This window comes from Petaurus breviceps, unplaced genomic scaffold (genome assembly GCF_028583685.1).
Source record: "Petaurus breviceps papuanus isolate PSGF00001 unplaced genomic scaffold, PetGlider_PUasm1.0 126, whole genome shotgun sequence".
NCBI lineage: Eukaryota > Metazoa > Chordata > Mammalia > Diprotodontia > Petauridae > Petaurus > Petaurus breviceps.
The window spans coordinates 18,129,095-18,147,252 of record NW_027185655.1 but is presented as its reverse complement, the minus strand read 5'-3'; positions in this window follow the sequence as shown (position 1 = coordinate 18,147,252).

Here is an 18,158-nt window from a genome sequence, read left to right as displayed (position 1 = left end):
AATAATAGTATTTATCTCCCAAGGCTGTTGTGACAATCAAATGAGATAGAATTCATAAAATCCTTTGCAAACCTCAAATTGCTATATAAATGAAAGCTATTAGTAGTAGCAATTATTCTTCCCATACCTACTGTCACACATGGACATATTCTCCCATAGATTGCCATTTTAATAGTAGGAGAGAAAAGACATGTAACCTAGAAAACTCATACTCCCAGACTTTCTATCTAGAATAGCTCTCTGCCTCCAAAGTTGGCATTGCAGAACTACTGATAATATCTGCTGGAATTCTCTCTGACGACATGCTTCCATTTGCTTCTCCACTAAATTTCAGTAGACAAATGGCTAGTTCCCCACAAGAGGAGGGTTTACAAAACTTTCATGAGCCATCCCATGGTCTCAGGGGATGTTTCTGTTGTTTTGTCACTCATACCTATAACCATACACAAAAAGCAAAGCAAAAGTCCTTAGGTTAAGTCTGTCTTTTTTTGTCACTTTGCAATCCAATGGGAGCTCTCTCAGGGTCCATTTCTTACTTGGGTTAGGGTGAGTACTTTTCTTTCAAATATCATTACACCCAAGGAAGTCAGTCCCAAGGTTACACAAATTACATTGCAGGGGATTCCATGGAGCTAGAAAACATGTTTTTGAAGGGGTGCCATGGAGCTAGAAAACATGTTTTTTTCTTCATTTCTATGGCTCTACCTACCTCAGTACCCTCTTTACACACCCTCACTAGTAAAAAATTAAAATGTAGTCCCTTGTCAGTTTATATTTTTATTCCAACCATCTCCAAATAGTGCCAGAAGTTTCACATCACCTTGGTTCTTTCTGCTTTCATACTCTCAGTTCTTTCAAACCATATACTCAATGGTAAGATCATGAAGAGGTTTATTGATGATGTCATAATTCAATTTCTATGAGCAACCACCATATTCTAGAAAAGTTTCTCTCTTGAAAGATCTATGGAAGCAGAGGGTTACCAGTTGTGCTCAATATTATTCTATAAAATGACAAAAAGAAATGGCAGGAAAAATAATTGTAAATAAAACTTTAAAGACACCTGAATAAATCATAATAATCCTAAAAACACTCATAAATGAAAGTGACAGGTGAAACACATCTGCCACATTTCAATGAATGTGCCACTATTGACAAATGAATCACTACATTTGAACTGTTGACAAATGATTCATTGAAGCCAACAATTTTTATAGTAACACAATTAATTGAAAGGTAAAGATCAAACAAAATCCTGCCGTGTTCTTGTTTGTTGATTGCAGAAAAAAATAATAATTTTCTTCAGTAGAGAAAAAGAGCTGTAAAGCCTCTCTTACAATAAAGAATATTTCATGCATTTATGTTAATGCCATACAAGTTTCCTTGACAATATCAACCACAAAATAATTATGTTCAATGATCTTAGAACTATTAAAATCCAATGAGGTATTAATCAGAGAGATACATCCTTGTCCAAAGGTTTTTGCTACTCTTGTGGAGGGTATCCATATAGCAGCAGAATTCTCTATAGATTGTAAAGTACAACAAAATTTCCTGTGTGCGGATATTGTGCTGATTCCTTCAAACCCTAGAATAAGAACTAATGTTCATTCAAAAGAGATTTATTTTAAAGGATAGATCAGTCTATATGTCCCCAGTATTCAATGCATTGCAAATAATAAATACTTAATAAATGAACGGTGAAATGTGGATTGAATTGAATCCACATTAAAAAAGACTGATTTGATCCAGATTTTGAAATACAGTCAGATGACCAATCCCATCATATTAATATATTGTACATATAGTTGAGATGAGTATTTCAGACAGACATTAAGTAGGGAGGAATTGCATAGGAGAAATGAGGTTCAGGAAATTGTCTAGTTCTCTTAACAATCCCAATTTCCTCCCCACTGCAAAGATCTATCCTTCTAAATTCAACAGAAATGTCCTCCTGTTGGCACTTTGTGATTCTGAACCTTGAAACATCCCAATTTCTGAGGATTTGAGGTTGTAGGTATCCCAAAATTTCAGGAAGAAAAACAGTGGGTGCAGGTAAGTCATTGCATATTTCCAATCATTGATTCTGCTCTAGAAGGGTTGATAAAGAAATCACTAGGGGGAAAAGGTGAACCAGTCTTCTGGTTCAATGGACAGTCTAAGTGTTCCACTGGAAAATCTGATTAGTAAAAAAGATGTAGGGGAAAACCTTCAGGGCATTGGATGCTCTATGGAGGATTTAATAAGCTGAGATGTGGAATGTGTGGGTGGGTCACATTGATAAAGAGTTTACACATAAATAAGATCACAAACTCATTGAAGTCTTGAAGAAGATAGACTGCGACATTTTGAGGATAAAAGAACATTTATAAAAGCCATAGATTCCTTTTACAACTTGATTAAATATAACCTGGGAAGATTGCTTCTGATTAGTAAATTTGGGGCTAACATCATGCCTGAGACCATTTACTCGCTCATAGTAAATGGTCCTGGGCATCTTCTAGAGTTGAGATCCTTAACTTTTTTTCCTGTCATGGCCCCTTTTGGCATTCCAATGAAGCCTATAGACTTCTCTAAAAGATGTTCTTAAAAGTCTATAATAAAATAATAGTATCACAAGAAAAAGGAGAAAAATATTGAAATACAGTTTTCAAAATTTTTTAAAGCAAATTGTCTCCCTAAAATCTACACATGAACCAGGTGGATGGACCACAAGTTGAAAATTTCTATTCTATATTTTGAGGACAGAACATGTGCATATGCATATGTATATGTGAATATATGTATGTATTTCTATATGTATGTATATGTTCTTTGTACACACACATATTACACACACACACATACATATAATGTTTGTCAGTTTAATTTGGCACTGCCTCCCTGCACAGACCTGATGGCCTTAAACATGAACAGAACAGAAATACATGTATAATTAAAATATGCCAAACTGTGGAAGAGGATGTTTGAAGACCAAGTTCATCTTTTATGCTGAAGGTATTTTCAGGTGCCTCCTTTTCCACACACAGTACACGTATCAAGGGCAAAGCAGCCAGTGTGCAAGCTGAAACAATTGGATTTTTATAAGAACAGGCTGAGACTACCTGCGGCTGGCGTTAAATATGAATCATTACCCAGCAGTGCCATCCTAACTGAAGCCAGAGAAGAAGCCTGCTTTTCTCTCTCCAATATGCAGAGTCGGCATAAATGAGCAGATACATGACAGGTTTGGTAATTAACAGAGTGGCATCATTCCAGCTTTGCAACATTAGGTGGGCTCATTACGAGATGCCTCTTTGCAACCAAGTAATACAAGGGCAATTTCGATGTATTAAACAAGTTTATCATTGTGCCAGTGTTCCCACCCTCTGGCAGAGTTCCCCCTCAGGACTGCCTGGTGGGATAACACCTGCCCTACTTACCTGAAAGGCTCCTTGCAAGGATAAATTAAGAGAACTTTACAGCTGGAAGGAAGTTTCGAGGTCGCCTAGTCCCTCCCCTCTTACCTTACTCTTCAAGCACTTTGGAAAGGAAAAGGGACAGAAATTCATATTCATGCTATCCCATCGCATTTGGAGATTTGTCAAAAAACAAAGATGAAGGGAGTAGGAGAGGGGGGAGGCTATAAAGATCACCCCTTAGTGGAAGAGATGTCAAACTTTCTCTACACTAAAATGGATCCATAGCTAAGGTGTGAGAGAGGACTACAAAGTATTGAGAGAATTTTTTTTTGGGGGGGGGGTGGCTTAGAAAACCACTTTGGAGACAATTTGGAAAGTTGCTCCAGATATCCAATTTTGAACAATGATGATGTACTGGAACAAGAGTTTAGCTTCACCAAAGTCACTATTTTGACACTGAATTTTGAATCCATTTCCTATGTAAGGTGGGAAAACTGGTGAACCCTCCCCTGATTCATAGCAGTCCCTGGGTGGTTCTTTACTTTCTCTCTTTTCTTCTCTTCCTCTCCCTTATTACAGGAAGGGCTCCAGACACTGCATAAAAATTGTTTCAGGTCTCAGTTTACCAGGAGAGCCAACTTCTAATCTCTTCTTTCTTCTCTGCAATGTGTATGTAATGTAATTCTTTCTTCCTCTTTTCCTTCTCATGAGCAGGGAGAGGTTTTTCTTCCCCAACTTCTGACAATTTGGGTGGGTTCAGATATATGAGTGTCCTGGGTAACTTTGATCTGATTGTTGTTTGGCACTAACATTTTTTCACAACATGAACCTTTCCTACCTTTCCAGTTTTTTTTTTCTTTTACACATTTTCCCCCTCAAAGTGCTCTGCATTCAATTTCCCAGCTGTTTCTAAATCATACTCCCTCCATTCCAGATATCATTGCTGCTACCTCCATCCCACCAGAAAATTGGCCTTCCTTTTCTTGCCCAAATCAAGACCTCCACTGAACTTTTGGTCCAACCACATTGTGCAAAATGTCCCCTCCCTCCTCTTTATGTGTTTTCCTCTCCCATTAGAATGTAAGTTCCTTGAGGACTACCTTGCTCACTATTACTTGTCCCCTCACTGCTCATTTTGCACAGTTCCTGGAACATAGTACGTGCTAAATAATTGTTTTATCAAACAAGTCTGTTCACTGCATTCATATGATTTTATTAGTAACCTCATTTTCATTTTCAAATTAACAATCATGCACACTCAAGGCTATGCACATTATAGAAAAAAATATCATGCCACTCAGTTTCCAAGCTTGGCATAATCTACCAGCTTTCTAGAGATATACAGGATGCCAGTCTCATTATCAGTTGCAGTCTCAAGGTGGATGCTCCCATTCTCCAAGATGCCTAAGTATATCAAATGGCATATGAAGCAGATGTCACTTACGGGTTATTTCAAGCTGGTTTGTCCTTCACAATCTCCAATGCCAGCCACCAGCTATCAAGTCCAGTCTTGGAGGTGATGTCAGGACCTCGTCAGTCTCAGCATCTTTTAACAGCAGTCTCTAAAATTCCAGCAACTTCTCCCTTGATCTTCAGAGGGTCACCAAGGTAGAGAGGTTTGCAGCAGTGTAGTGCACAGTCCAACACGTTCATACTGCCATCTACCACAATGGTATCTAAGACTCAAATTCAAAGATCTTTTAGTTTTAAAAATTTTATTTATTGTATGCTATTTATGGTATAGTAAATTCCATGTGTCATGAAAAATGAATATTATCTGAAATCATTGTGTGCAGGATTTTTTTGTAATTGAAATCTTAGCACAAAAGGACACAGAACTCTAGGAAATTACTAGCAAAAATATTTTGCATTTTACGAGTTTTATTTTGTGTACTGCATTCTATTGGTTCTTTCATGATTACTGTGTTAAGAAAAGTGTATATTATCATAATTAATGTTTTGCTATAGATAATAATATGCAGAGAAGTATATTTTCAGCAATCTTTGCAAAAAATTATAATTTTTGGTGGTGGGAACCTAATCTCCTACTTCCCATAGGGTCAATGTATCAAACTCTCTGCTGCAAGGGTTTGCCAGCCCTTTTTTAGGGTTGCTCATCCTCCCTTCATTTCTATCTAGAGCTCAAATCTCACTTGTGGCTCTAAGAAGCTGCATGCATAGCAGCCACACCCAGTAAACCATTTCAACAGATGGGCTAAACCAGGTTGAAGGTAAATGACAAGTTTAAATCCTGTTTGTGAGTTGGGGGAATGGGTGTGTACCCCAAGCATATGAAGACCACCTCTGGCATAATGGGAGAATGAGAACAATTTGTTCCAATGATCATGAAAGTGACTGAAGCGGGATCTGTGGTCAGACATCAAAGACACCAATTTCATCCTCTGTGTTTTGAGTCATTGCCAGTCATCTTGACATTTTTCTTGCTACTGGACTTCAATGACTCTGGAGAAAAGGATGCTGACAACTTTGCACAGCTCTGACTCACTAAAATCCAATTCATGCACAAGTCAAGACAGTCCTGTTCTGTCACTGATCCTCCTTAAAAACAAAGAAGCAAACACCTCTTTATCTATCTGAACATTAATTAATAGCACTGCCATTCTTCTAATCACATGAGTTTACAATTGATGATGATCCTAAAAAGGAAAAACAGCTGTCCATCTGTACCACTGGAAGGGATCCATGATAGAAGAGTGTCATCTAAACCCAGGGAATAATCAGATAAATTCAGTTGTGAAATGATCATCTTTGCTGTAATATCTTTCAAGGATTATTTTGTCATTTCAAAATATTCATGTGAGACATTTTTGGAGATAATTTAATATTTTATCTGTTTATTTTTATTTTAATCAGTTTTATTTATTTATTATTTTATTATAGCATAATTTACATACTACATATACTTGTATTTTGAAATAATATATTATAATAAATTATGTTCTTTATTACATCGTATATAACATAGTTATTATTTATTAAATATATTTTATTCATTTTATTATTTAATTTTTAGTTTTAATAATAGTATATATATATTAATATTTTATTTTAAAACTTTGAATTCCAGATTCATTCCCTTCCTCCCTTGTCACCCACTCTTACTGGGTGAAAATTATCCCACTTATTACTGGGAAAATAAGCAGTTCAGTATAGGTTATGCATGAGTGGCTAATGCAAAACAATAACATAGTAGATACATTGTAAAAGACTACCTATATTTCCCTCCCTCCTATACCACCTCCCACTTGTTCTATTCTCTGCTTTGATCCCATACTTTTTCAAAAGTGGGTACTTTCAACTTCCCTCCTGCCCAGCCAACCTTTCCTTCCATCATCCGCCCTCTTATCCCCTTCCTCCCTTACTCTCCTGGAGGGTGTGATACCTGATTTAGTGTGTATTTCATTCCCTCCTTAAGCCAAATTCAATGGAAATAAGGTTGACCCATTCCCTTTTGCCTTTCTATTCTTCCCCTCCATTGTAACCATTTTCCCTTGCCTCTTCTATATGAGATAGTTAACCCCATTCTGTCTCTCCCTATCTCCTCTCATTACATTCCTCTCTCACCTCTTAATTCCACCTTTTAAGTATCATCCCTTCCTGTTAAATTGGTCCTGTGCCCTCTATGTATACCTGTAATCATATATACATATTCATATATGTATTCATATGCCCATATACCCTCATATATAGACATATATATGTATATATATATAATTTCTATTCCCTTCAACTACTCAGAAAAGTTTCATAAGTTACAATTATTGTTTTTCCATGTAAGAATGTGAATAGTTTAACTTTGACAAGTTCCTTATGATTTTTATCCCTGTTTACCTGTTTACATGCTTCTCTTGCTTCTTGTATCTGAATGTCAAATTTTCTATTCAAATCTGTTTTTTTTTTCAACAAGAATGCTTGAAAGTCCTCTATTCCACTGAATGACCATATTTTTCCCCAAAACATGATACTCAGTTTTTCTGGGTAGGTGACTCTTGGTTTTAATCTCAGCTCCTTTGACCTCCAGAATATCATATTCCAAGCCCTTCGATCCCTCAGTGTAGAAGCTGCCAGATCCTGGGTTATCCTGATTGTGTTTCCACAATATTCAAATTATTTCTTCCTGGCTGCTTGTGATATTCTCTCCTTAATCTTGGAATTCCAGAACCTGGCTATAATATTTCTAGGAGTTTCTTTTTGGGATCTTTTTCTGGAGGTGATCAGTGGATTCTTTCAACCTCTGTTTTGCCCTCTGGTTCTAAAACATCAGGGCAATTTTCTTTGAGTACTTCCTGGAGGATGATTTCTAGGTTCTTACTTTGATCATGCCTTTCAGGTTGTCCAATAATTTTTAAATTATCTCTCCTGCCTCTATTTTCCAGGTCAGTGGTTTTTCCCATGAGATATTTCACATTGCCTTCTATTCTTTCATTTGTTTGGATCTGTTTAACAGTATCTTGATTTCTCATAAAGTCATTAGCTTCAATTTGCTCCAATCTAATTCTTAAGCAATGATTCTCCTCATTGAGCTTTTGAGATTCTTTTTTTGATCTGGCAAATTCATCTTTTTAAGGCATTCTTCTCCTCATTGCCTTTTTGAGCCTCTTTTGTCGTTTGAGTTAGTCTATTTTTTAAGGCATGATTTTCCTCAGTCAGGCTGTTGACTCTCGTTTCATAAATCTCTCGCATTGTTCTCATTTCTCTTCCCAATTTTTCCTCCACTTCTCTTATCTGCTTCTTAAGGTCCTCTATGGCCTGTAACCAGCTTGTATTTCCCTTTGAAGCTTTTGGTGCAGGAGTTCTGACTTCACTGTCTTCCTCCTGTTCCATGCTTTGCTCTTTTTTGTCCCCAAAATAGGAGTCTAATGTTGGAATCTTATGTCTGCTTTGTTTCCTTTGCCTGGTCATGTCGCCCCTCAGTCACTTGACCCCTTTTTGCCACAGTAGAACTCTGCCACCAGACAGGGGAGCTTTCGTCCCAAATGCTGGGGTTTTCTCAGCTGCCAGAGGTATTAGATGGGTGTCCTCTCTGTGGTCTCCACACATTCTGGCAAGCTGGACACACACCCCAGGACCTCCAGCCTAGACTGCAATCCAGATCCAAGCAGGTTAAAGCAAGAACGATTGCCCCTCAGACTTGTGCTTGGTCCCCCTACACTCTGCATGCCAGGAGCTGAAGCTGCCACATGGTGCTGGCTGGCTGTGCCAGCCTCTCAGCAGCTTCTCGCCCAGGGGGCAAAAGCCATTCACTCCCAATTACTGGGTCCCAAAGTCCAGACTGCAGTGACCTCTCACTTTGTCCTTCGCATCTATGTGTTGATAAATCTGGAAACAGCCACAGCTGCTGCTGATCTGGAGTCCCTCTGTCCCGCGGCTGGTCAGGCCCACCCTCTGGCTAAAGCATTGGCTTTGGGCTGTGCTGGGCTCTCAGAACACTGTGCTGGCTGATTCCTGCAGGCCTGCCAGGCTGTCCTCAGTGGGATGTTAGCCTCTCTGTGTCATTTTTTGGGTTCTGCAGCAACAAAGTTTGTTTAGAATACCATTTTTACATGGATTTTGGAAGGTGGAAGCTGGAGCTATAGGGAGGTCCTGCTTCTACTCTGCCATCTTGACTCTTCCCCCCTACTTTTTAATTTTTAATACAGTCAAAAAATAGCCAAGGATAAATTTTATTATTTATTCATTTTACTCTAATAAGTAAATGAAAAGTGATGTGGTTTGTTATGTAATATTATTTATAAACAATGAGAACAATCTGCCTATTCTCACATTTTCATGAAATATATTCTCAGCATATGTGTAGATTATTTTTATAAAAATTTTGTAGAAATGGGAAAGTAAGCATATGAACCATGGATTACTGATGATCTGATATAATTTTTTAACAGATAATGAGAGTTGAGATTTATTTAATTCCCTTTCTGGTGATTTTTTTTGTAACAATTTTTTTAAAGCTTCGTTTCTGTGATATACATTCTCCCCTCTTCCACTTGCCTTGGTGCTCTCATGTTATCTCAGCTACAACATAGACTTCTCCCATACATAGTTGGTGTAGTTCATCAGCTCTTTCTGTTTTGATTTTCTTCAGCACTCTCCTCATCCAGTACATCTGAGATTCATATTTCAGTCCAATTGTGTTGGACTGATCCCTGTCCTGGATGGTGAGTCAAATTTATTTTAATCTTTGCAGATCTTTTACACTTTTCATCCCTTTGTTACCCTCCTTGCTGTTTTGTCATCAAATATCTTGGGATAGCTTTCTTGTTAAGCTTTCTTTAAACTGGTTTCTCTCTCTGCTATTTCTCATGTTTTATGAAGCAATACTGCTCATAATCTTCCACTATCTTGTGCTGTAAGATTTTTCAACAGCAAGTTAGTAATCTAAATCACATTTGCCCTTTTGGACACATCTCTCTATTTGTAAGAAGATCAAAAGTTTGCTAGATTAAGTGGTTTTTAGACTTTCTTGATGGCTGACAATTGATTTATATGGTTTAAACATCTTTAACAAATACTTTTAATCTTCATTTATTTTAATTGTGTTATGAATTCTCTGTTTGAAAGCAGCCACAAGTTACTTACATGGGTTATTTGAATGATTTTAATTATATGCTATATTTGATTTTCATGCAATACCACTATTGTAGTTAGAATCCTAGAATTAGTGTCTAGAATACTGGCTTCAAGTCTTGCCTCTGAAACATACTTATCTAACACTAGCAAAGTAACAATCCCTCACTGCTTCAGGTTACTCTAGGATTACAATTTACAGAAATGCTATGAATCTACATTCCTAAAGGAAGTTTCCATATGAGAAATATACAGAAATGTGTGTATTTACATATAAATGCAATTGTATATAAGCATATATGACTATGTGTTTGTGTATATATGTATTTGGACTCACATATACATATATGTCCTAGCTTTTGTATTAATTTTGATCTTAAATCTAACATATCAGTGGTATAGATATAAATAATCATTTTAGGAATAACATGAACATCTATAATGAATAATTTCTTTACTAATTTTCTAATTAATAGTTTTATGTTTTCTATTTTTAAATTTTCTTTTTTTAATTAATTGTATTCTATGGTATTATTTGGTATTTTCCATGTCTAGCACCTCCCACTACTTTCCTTGAAGAAATTGTTCATTATGTAAAGACATTAGACTCCAAGGTATTTAATGCAGTTTGGGGACCCATTTCATTTTTTTTTTTTACATATTTCCTCTCCATGCTCATTTTTCTTTTCTTTTTCTTTTTAATTGATAATTTTAATTTTTACATCAACTTCATTTCTCTATATTCACCACTATGCACCCTGAGACATTCCTTTTAACAAATTAAAAAGGAAATGCAATTCAATAAAAGTAACCAAATCATCATTTGGATCCAATATTATATAAAATAATTTATATTTGTAATTACCCACCACTTCAAGGAAGTAGGTTTATTCTGTTATTATAGCTATCAGCTCCAATCTTTTTATGCTTGCGCTTCTTTCTATGTTCATTGTAATAGATGTTGTGTTTATAATTAATTTAGTTATGCTCCCATTATTTTGCACCAATCCATATGTTTTTCCATAGCTCCATGTATAGTTAATATTTATTATTTTGTCTAATTCAATAATATTCCAACATGCTCATGTACCACAATTCATTTTGCTGTTAACCAAGAGATTCCCAATCCCATTTTTTCCCACTGAAGTAACTGGGTTTTGAAATACAATTAATTTATATTTTAGTAATTTTATAAAGGTCTTCACTAATTTTTTCACAACCTCCTTATCACCTGTAATGGACCTTAGTGTATAAATTGTAATTATTTCATGGGACTATTTTTTATTTATTTATATTTTTTATTTATTTAATTTATATTATTTCATATTTTATGTGAATGCTTATTATGAGACCCAAATTATGAGTTGAGTAAATGTCTTTTGGCATCATGTATCTTGATGCCTTTGGACACAGGCTAAAAAACCAATTCTGCCAACTCTTTTATTTATCTCTCCAAGAAGTTGGCAGAAGTTGGTATTAAGGAGCTAGGCAGGATGAACTGCTAGTCACCTACTAAGCCAGCAGACTTTTGAGCATTCCTGTACCAATCTCTCCCACTCTTTTCTTTTGGGTAGAAGTTCTATAGCAGCTAACTTGTTTTTTTTTTTATAAAATAATACTTACTATTTATTTATTTAACCATGTTTTCCTTTTCTTTGAGTTCCCCATTGTCTCCCTTCCTCCTACTCCTCTCCTACTCACTGAGAAGGCAAGCAAAATGATATCCATTATAAGTGTGCAATCATGCAAAATATATTTCCATATTAGCCATATAGGAAAAAAGAAAATAAAAAATAAGAAAGAAACAGAGAAAATTATACTTCAGTTTGCACTCAGTTCTTTCTCTGGAGGTGGATAGAATTTCTTTCCATCATTTTTCCTTTGGAATTGTCTTGGATCATTACAACATTGCTGGTACTGTCCTCAATGAACACACAGTTTTTCTTACTTCAATTTGCATCAGTTCAAATACGTCTTGCCATGATTTTTTGGAAATCATCCCATTATCATTTCTAATAGCACAATAGTACTCCATCAATTCATATGCCACAACTTTTTCAATCATTGGCCAATTGATGAGCATCCCCTCAATTTCAAATTCTTTGCCACCACAAAAAAAGCTGCTATAAAAGTTTGTATATATATTATGTCCTTTTCTTTTTTCTTTGATCTCTTTGGTTTACAGACCTATGAGTAGTTCCAAATTGCTCTCCTGTATCATTGGACTAGTTCACAATTTCATTCATTAATATACCTGTTTTCCCTCAACCCCTTAGGCATTTGTCAATTCTGATAATTCCTTCAGTTGAAAAATAGCCAATTTTCCCCTAGCCCTTTATTTTAAATCTGCTGTATATTTCTGTTTCAAATGTGTCTCTTGTAGACAGCATATTGTTGGATTATGGTTTCTAAACTATTGTGTTATTCACTTCTATTTTATGGTGAGCTCATCCTATTCAGAAATAGTTATGATTATTACCTATTTCCCTCCATCCTATTTTCTTCCCTTTTCTCTTATTTTGTTCTGTCCATCCTCAAAATTCTGTTTTGCTTATGACAACTGCCTTCCTTAATCAGGCCTCCTTTTTGTCAGTCCCCCTTTCCATGCCTTTTATACCCTCCTCCTCCTATTTCCCTAGTGGGTAAGACAGATGTTTATTTGCAACTATATACAATCACATGCATGCACAGACACATGTGTGTTTATATGAGTGTATATATCTATATCTATGTATCTATCTATCTATAATCTATCTATCTATCTATCTATCTATCTATCTATCTATCTATCTATCTACCTATCTATCTTCCCTTTTTGAACCAATACTGATGAGAATGAGGTTCAAGAATAATTCACCACCTCCACCATTTCCCCCTCTACTGTACAAACTTTTCCTTGCATACCTCTTTTATGTGAGAAACTTTTCCCATTCTGCCTCTTCCTTTTCCCTTCTCCCAGTGCACCCCTCTTCCTCACCTCTTTTTTTAGATCATCCCAATATAATAGACTTACACTCATGTCCTCTCTGTTGCCTCCTTCCAGTTACTCAAATAACTGTAAAGTTCTAATGAGTTGCATGTATCTTCCTGCATAGGAATATAAACAATTTAATTCCATTTATTCCCTTATGATTACTTTTTCATGTTTACCTATTTTATGCTTCTCTTGATTCTTGTGTTTAAATGTCAGATTTTCTATTTAGCTTTGGTATTTTTACCAGGAATAATTTAAAGTTCTTTATTTCATTAATATATATATATATATATATATATTTTTACTCTGAAGGATTATACTCAGTTTTGTTGGGTAGGTTATCCTTGGTTGTAATCCTGGTTCCTTTGCCTTCCAAAATATCATATTCCAGGCTCCCTACATTTTTTTTTAATGTTGTAGCTGATTAAATCTTGTGTGATCCTAACTGTAACTCTACAATATTTGAATCACTTCTTTCTGGCTGCTTGCAATGTTTTTTTTTTTTCCTTTGCCACGTGAGTTCTGGAATTTGGCTGTAAAGTCCTGGGAGTCCTCATTTGTGGAGGGATCTCTTACTAGAGGTGATGGGTAGATTCTTTTAATTTTGGTTTTATCTGTTGCATCTAAAATATCAGGGCACTTTTTTTTTTGCAATTTCTGTAAATGTGATATCTAGGTTCTTTTTTGTAATAATAGCTTTCAGGAAATCACATAATATTTAAATATTTACTCTTTTATCTATTTTCCTGATTGGTTTTTTTCCAATGAGATATTTCACAATTTCTTCTTCTTTTTATAACTTTTCTATTGTTTCTTGATATCTTATAGAACCATTAGCTTCCACTTGCTCAATTATAATTTTTAAGGAATTATTTTCTTAAGTGAGCTTTAATACCTTTTTTCCCATTTGACCTATTCTGCTTTTAGTCTTTTTTCTCCCTTTAGTGATTTTTGTGCCTTTTTTACAAGGCTGTTAAATCTTTTTACATAATTTTCTTGCATCACTTTCATTTATTTTCCCAGTTTTTACTCTACCACTCTTATTTATATCTTTAACATTTTTTTCAGGAATTCTTGTTGGGCATAGGTCTGAATATCATTTTTCTGTGAGGATTTGCTTGTGTCTGTTTTCATACTGCTGTTTTCTGAGTTTATGTCTTGGTTTTCTATGCCATTGTAGTAGCGTTTTATATTCAAGGTTTTGTTGTTGTTATTTACTAATCTTCCCAGATTATTTCTTGATTTTGACTTTATGTTAAAGTTAGAATCTGCTAACCTAAGAGTAGTGAGGCACTCTGCTAAGCTTTAGAGTTTCTCATGCTTCTGTTTTCAGAAGTAGTTCTGGGGGTGTTCAAGTTTTTGTGCTTTCAAGGTATTATGATGTGGGGAAAGATGGGGTCACTACTTTCTTGGCCTACTCTCTAATTTTTACCCAGGAAGGACCTCTGCTACCCTGCAGCAATAAGCACTAGCACTCTTCACTTCCTTGGAACTGAGACCCAGACCTGTTTATTGGTAAGAGCATTGAAAATCAGCACCAGCTTCCAGTGTCAGCAAATTGTCCTCTCTAATCTCTTTCTGAAAAGTTGTCTGACCCTCTCACTGTCTCTGGGCTAAGAACTTCCAGGGTTGTCACTGCTACTGCTTCTATAGCAGCTACCTTCAAGGCCCCATGTTAGTGCTGTTGCCATGTGCCGTCCGCCCCCCCCGAGCCCCCACCCAGCACCTATCCCAAGATCACAGATGTTTCCTGCTGACATCCCAAGTTTTCTTAGGTTGGAAGAAGGTCTCATTCTGACTTTTGCTGGCTCTGTCACTCCATAAGTAGATTTTAGGATTTATTATAAAGTTATTTTAAGGGGAACGTTGGCAGAGTTGGGCTAGGTTGCTGCCTCTAATCTACCATCTTGGTTCTACTTCTAGCTAACTTAATTTCAAGGGTGTGATTTTCCTTTCCACGCAACTCATTCTCCTTCACGGGCACCTCATTTTTAAAAGCTCATCATAGAAAAATGATTATAGACAATGTAGCTGAATGTCTAAACTTTACTCTTTTCCCCAATCTGCTATCCTTACCAGCCTATGATCTAGACTTATATGAATCCTCATTTTATAACCAGGTTTACACCTACCAATGACACTCTCCAGCTTTGTCCAATTTTTATAGAGTGATCTAAGCCCTTAGATTGGCTTCCAAAAATCAAATTTTTCTTATATCCAAAATAAGGAATGTTCTTTCTTTTATCTCAACTTTATTTGTGAGCTTTAAATAAAATCCACACACTATTTAGCATTTTTACAAACCAATAGTGTTTTATAAAAAACAAGTAAAAGCCTTGGTTGAAAATAATATATTAGAAACAAATAAGCTTCTAGATAAAAGGGATGAATATCTTTTTCTTGAAGGTGGAAGGGGACACTAGGTTAGTCAGTGCTGTTCTTTGATCCATTCTTACTGAACTGGAGCTTTAGATTCCTTAGGCTGCTACTGTATCTTCTGATTGGATCATAGGTTCAGGACAGACTTTCTAAAGTTTCTGAACCACTAGACTTTTTGAGGCAGCTAGGTGGCACAGTCAGTAGAGGATAAACCAGAGGAAGATCTGAAGATCTGTCAGGAAGATCTGAGCTCAAATGGAGCCTCAGATACTTCCTAGATGTGTGATCATGGGTAAGTCACAACTTTATTTGCTTCAATTCCCTAACCTATAGAATGCTGATAATAATGGCACTTATATCCCAAGGTTCTTGTAAGTATTAAATGAGATAATATTTATTAAGTACTTCATAACACCAAAAGTGCTATATAAGTCATTGTCGTTGTTTTCATTCCTCCAATTTATAATCACTTCTGCCTCTCCAGTCTCTATGCTTTCTTCCTCTTTGCTCAGTTTTCAGTCATCAGCTTCTTTAAATTTCCACTTACAAAATATTTTTTTCCAAAATTTGGATGGAGGTGGAGTTTGGGATTCAAGGTCAGTGATATCAAATACCTTTTTTTTTTTTTTTAAAGCAATTGGGGTTAAGTAACTTGCTCAAGATTACACGGCCAGTTATTTCTGGGTGTGGTGCTGAGTATCTGAGCCCGGATTTGATCCAGGTCATCCCGACACTGAAGCCGGTGCTCTTACTCGCTGAGCCACCTGGCCACCCCAAGCAAATACCTTCTACCAAGTATTTTTTGCCCCTCCTCCTCCCATTTGTGGACATCAATCTTAACCTAGTGATATAGTGAGGAATAGTATTACCTAAAATAAAAACACAAATGACTTAATGTTAAATATGTTAATTATAAATGTCCAAATTTTGCTCCATTCACCAACTTGCTGCTCTACCAGCCTATGCTCTGGACTAATATGATTAGAAACCAAAGAGGTACCCATCAATTGGGGAATGATAGAATTTATGGTATAAGGATGTAATGGAGTACTATTTCACTACAAAAAATTATGCCAGTGATAGCTTCCAAAACACCTAGGAAGAAAGATATGAGCTATTGCAAATTGATATAAGCACCACCAGGAAAACAATGTGTATGGTAACAACAATCTTGTAAAGATATAAGACTGAAAGATTTGCTAAGTCTGACAGACACAATAACCTGCCATAATTCCAAATGACTGATAAGGAAAAATGCTATGCACCTTCTTATAGAGAATTGATGGACGGAGTTTTCACTGAAGAATGTTTTTCCTTTTATTTTTTTTTTTTTTTGCTTTTTTTGGGAACATGGCTAATGCAGAATTTATTTTGAATGACTATACATAAAAATAATAAGTTTATGTTGAAAATCATTTCACTTTTGAAGTGATTGGCATGAATAATATTATAAGAACCCATTTATCTTTGATTTCACCTTCAGTAATACTGAAATGTGTTCTTAATATGGAAGTACAGGGTAGTCTAAGGGACTTTAAGTACAGTTAAAGTAAAAGCTATAATAAAATGAGGCAATTTACAATTTGCTGTCATTAAATAAGATATTATATTAATATTTCTTAGTACCAATAGAGAACATAAAGGAACAATATAAAATATTTTCCAATGGATTCATTTTGAGACTAGAATAATGAATATTAGGAGACTGAGAAGATTTACAAAGTTGTGATTAAGAAAAGAAGTTGATAGTAGTGATCTACTTATGCCTTTATTATATCAGAAGGGCAGTATGGTATAATGAAGAGTCCTGAGTTAGATCTGAGTTTGAATCCAGGTTCTCTTATATGACAGGATATATATACCCCCCCCTCTCTCTCTCATACTTTCATCACCTGCCTCTGAGAGTTGTGGAGAACAAATGAGTAATGCATGTGAAAAGCTTTATGATGATAAAAGAGCATGTAAGGTTTTATCACTAAGACTTTTAATGTGAAATATGGAAGAAGAGATGAATTAAATATTTAGCCCATTTTAAAAATTATATTTATTTTTTTTATTTCTTAGCTTACATCATTCATTTCCACAAGATTTTAAGTCACAAATTTTCTCCCCATTTTTCCCCTACCCACTACCACAAAACAGGGACCCCACTGAATATACCCTCCCCCAATCTGCTCTTTCCCATATCTTCCCCCATCCCCCCTCCAACTTTCTAGGAGGGCACGGTGGATCTCTATGCCCCAGTGCCTGTACATCTTATTTCCCAGTTACATGTAAATAATAATATATAACTTTTAAACATTTCATTTTCAAAAATTTTAATTCCAGATTCTTTCCCTACCTCCCTTGTCATCCACACTTACTGGGAAAATAAGCAACTCAATATAGGTTGTACATATGTAGCTATGCAAAACATTTCCATAGTGGATGTATTGTGAAAGACTGACTATATTTCACTCCATCCCAAATTACCCCCAACTTGTTCTATTCTCTACTTTGATCCTGTCCCTTTTCAAAATTGAGTGCTTCCAACTTCCTTCCCACCCACCCCTGCCCTCCCTTCCATCATCCCCCCTTTTCATTCCCTTATGCTTTTTTAGTATTTCATTTTTTTCAAATGACATCCAAAATAATTACATTCATATAAAAAATATTTTGAGTTCCACGTGCTCTCTCTCTCTCTTTCCTTCCCTGATCCTCCCTGAGGCAGCGAGCAAGTTCATATAGGTTATACATATGCAGTCATGCTAAATATATGTCCATATTAGTTATATTGTAAAGAAAAACTAGACCACAAAAGGAAGGAAGGAAGGAAGGAA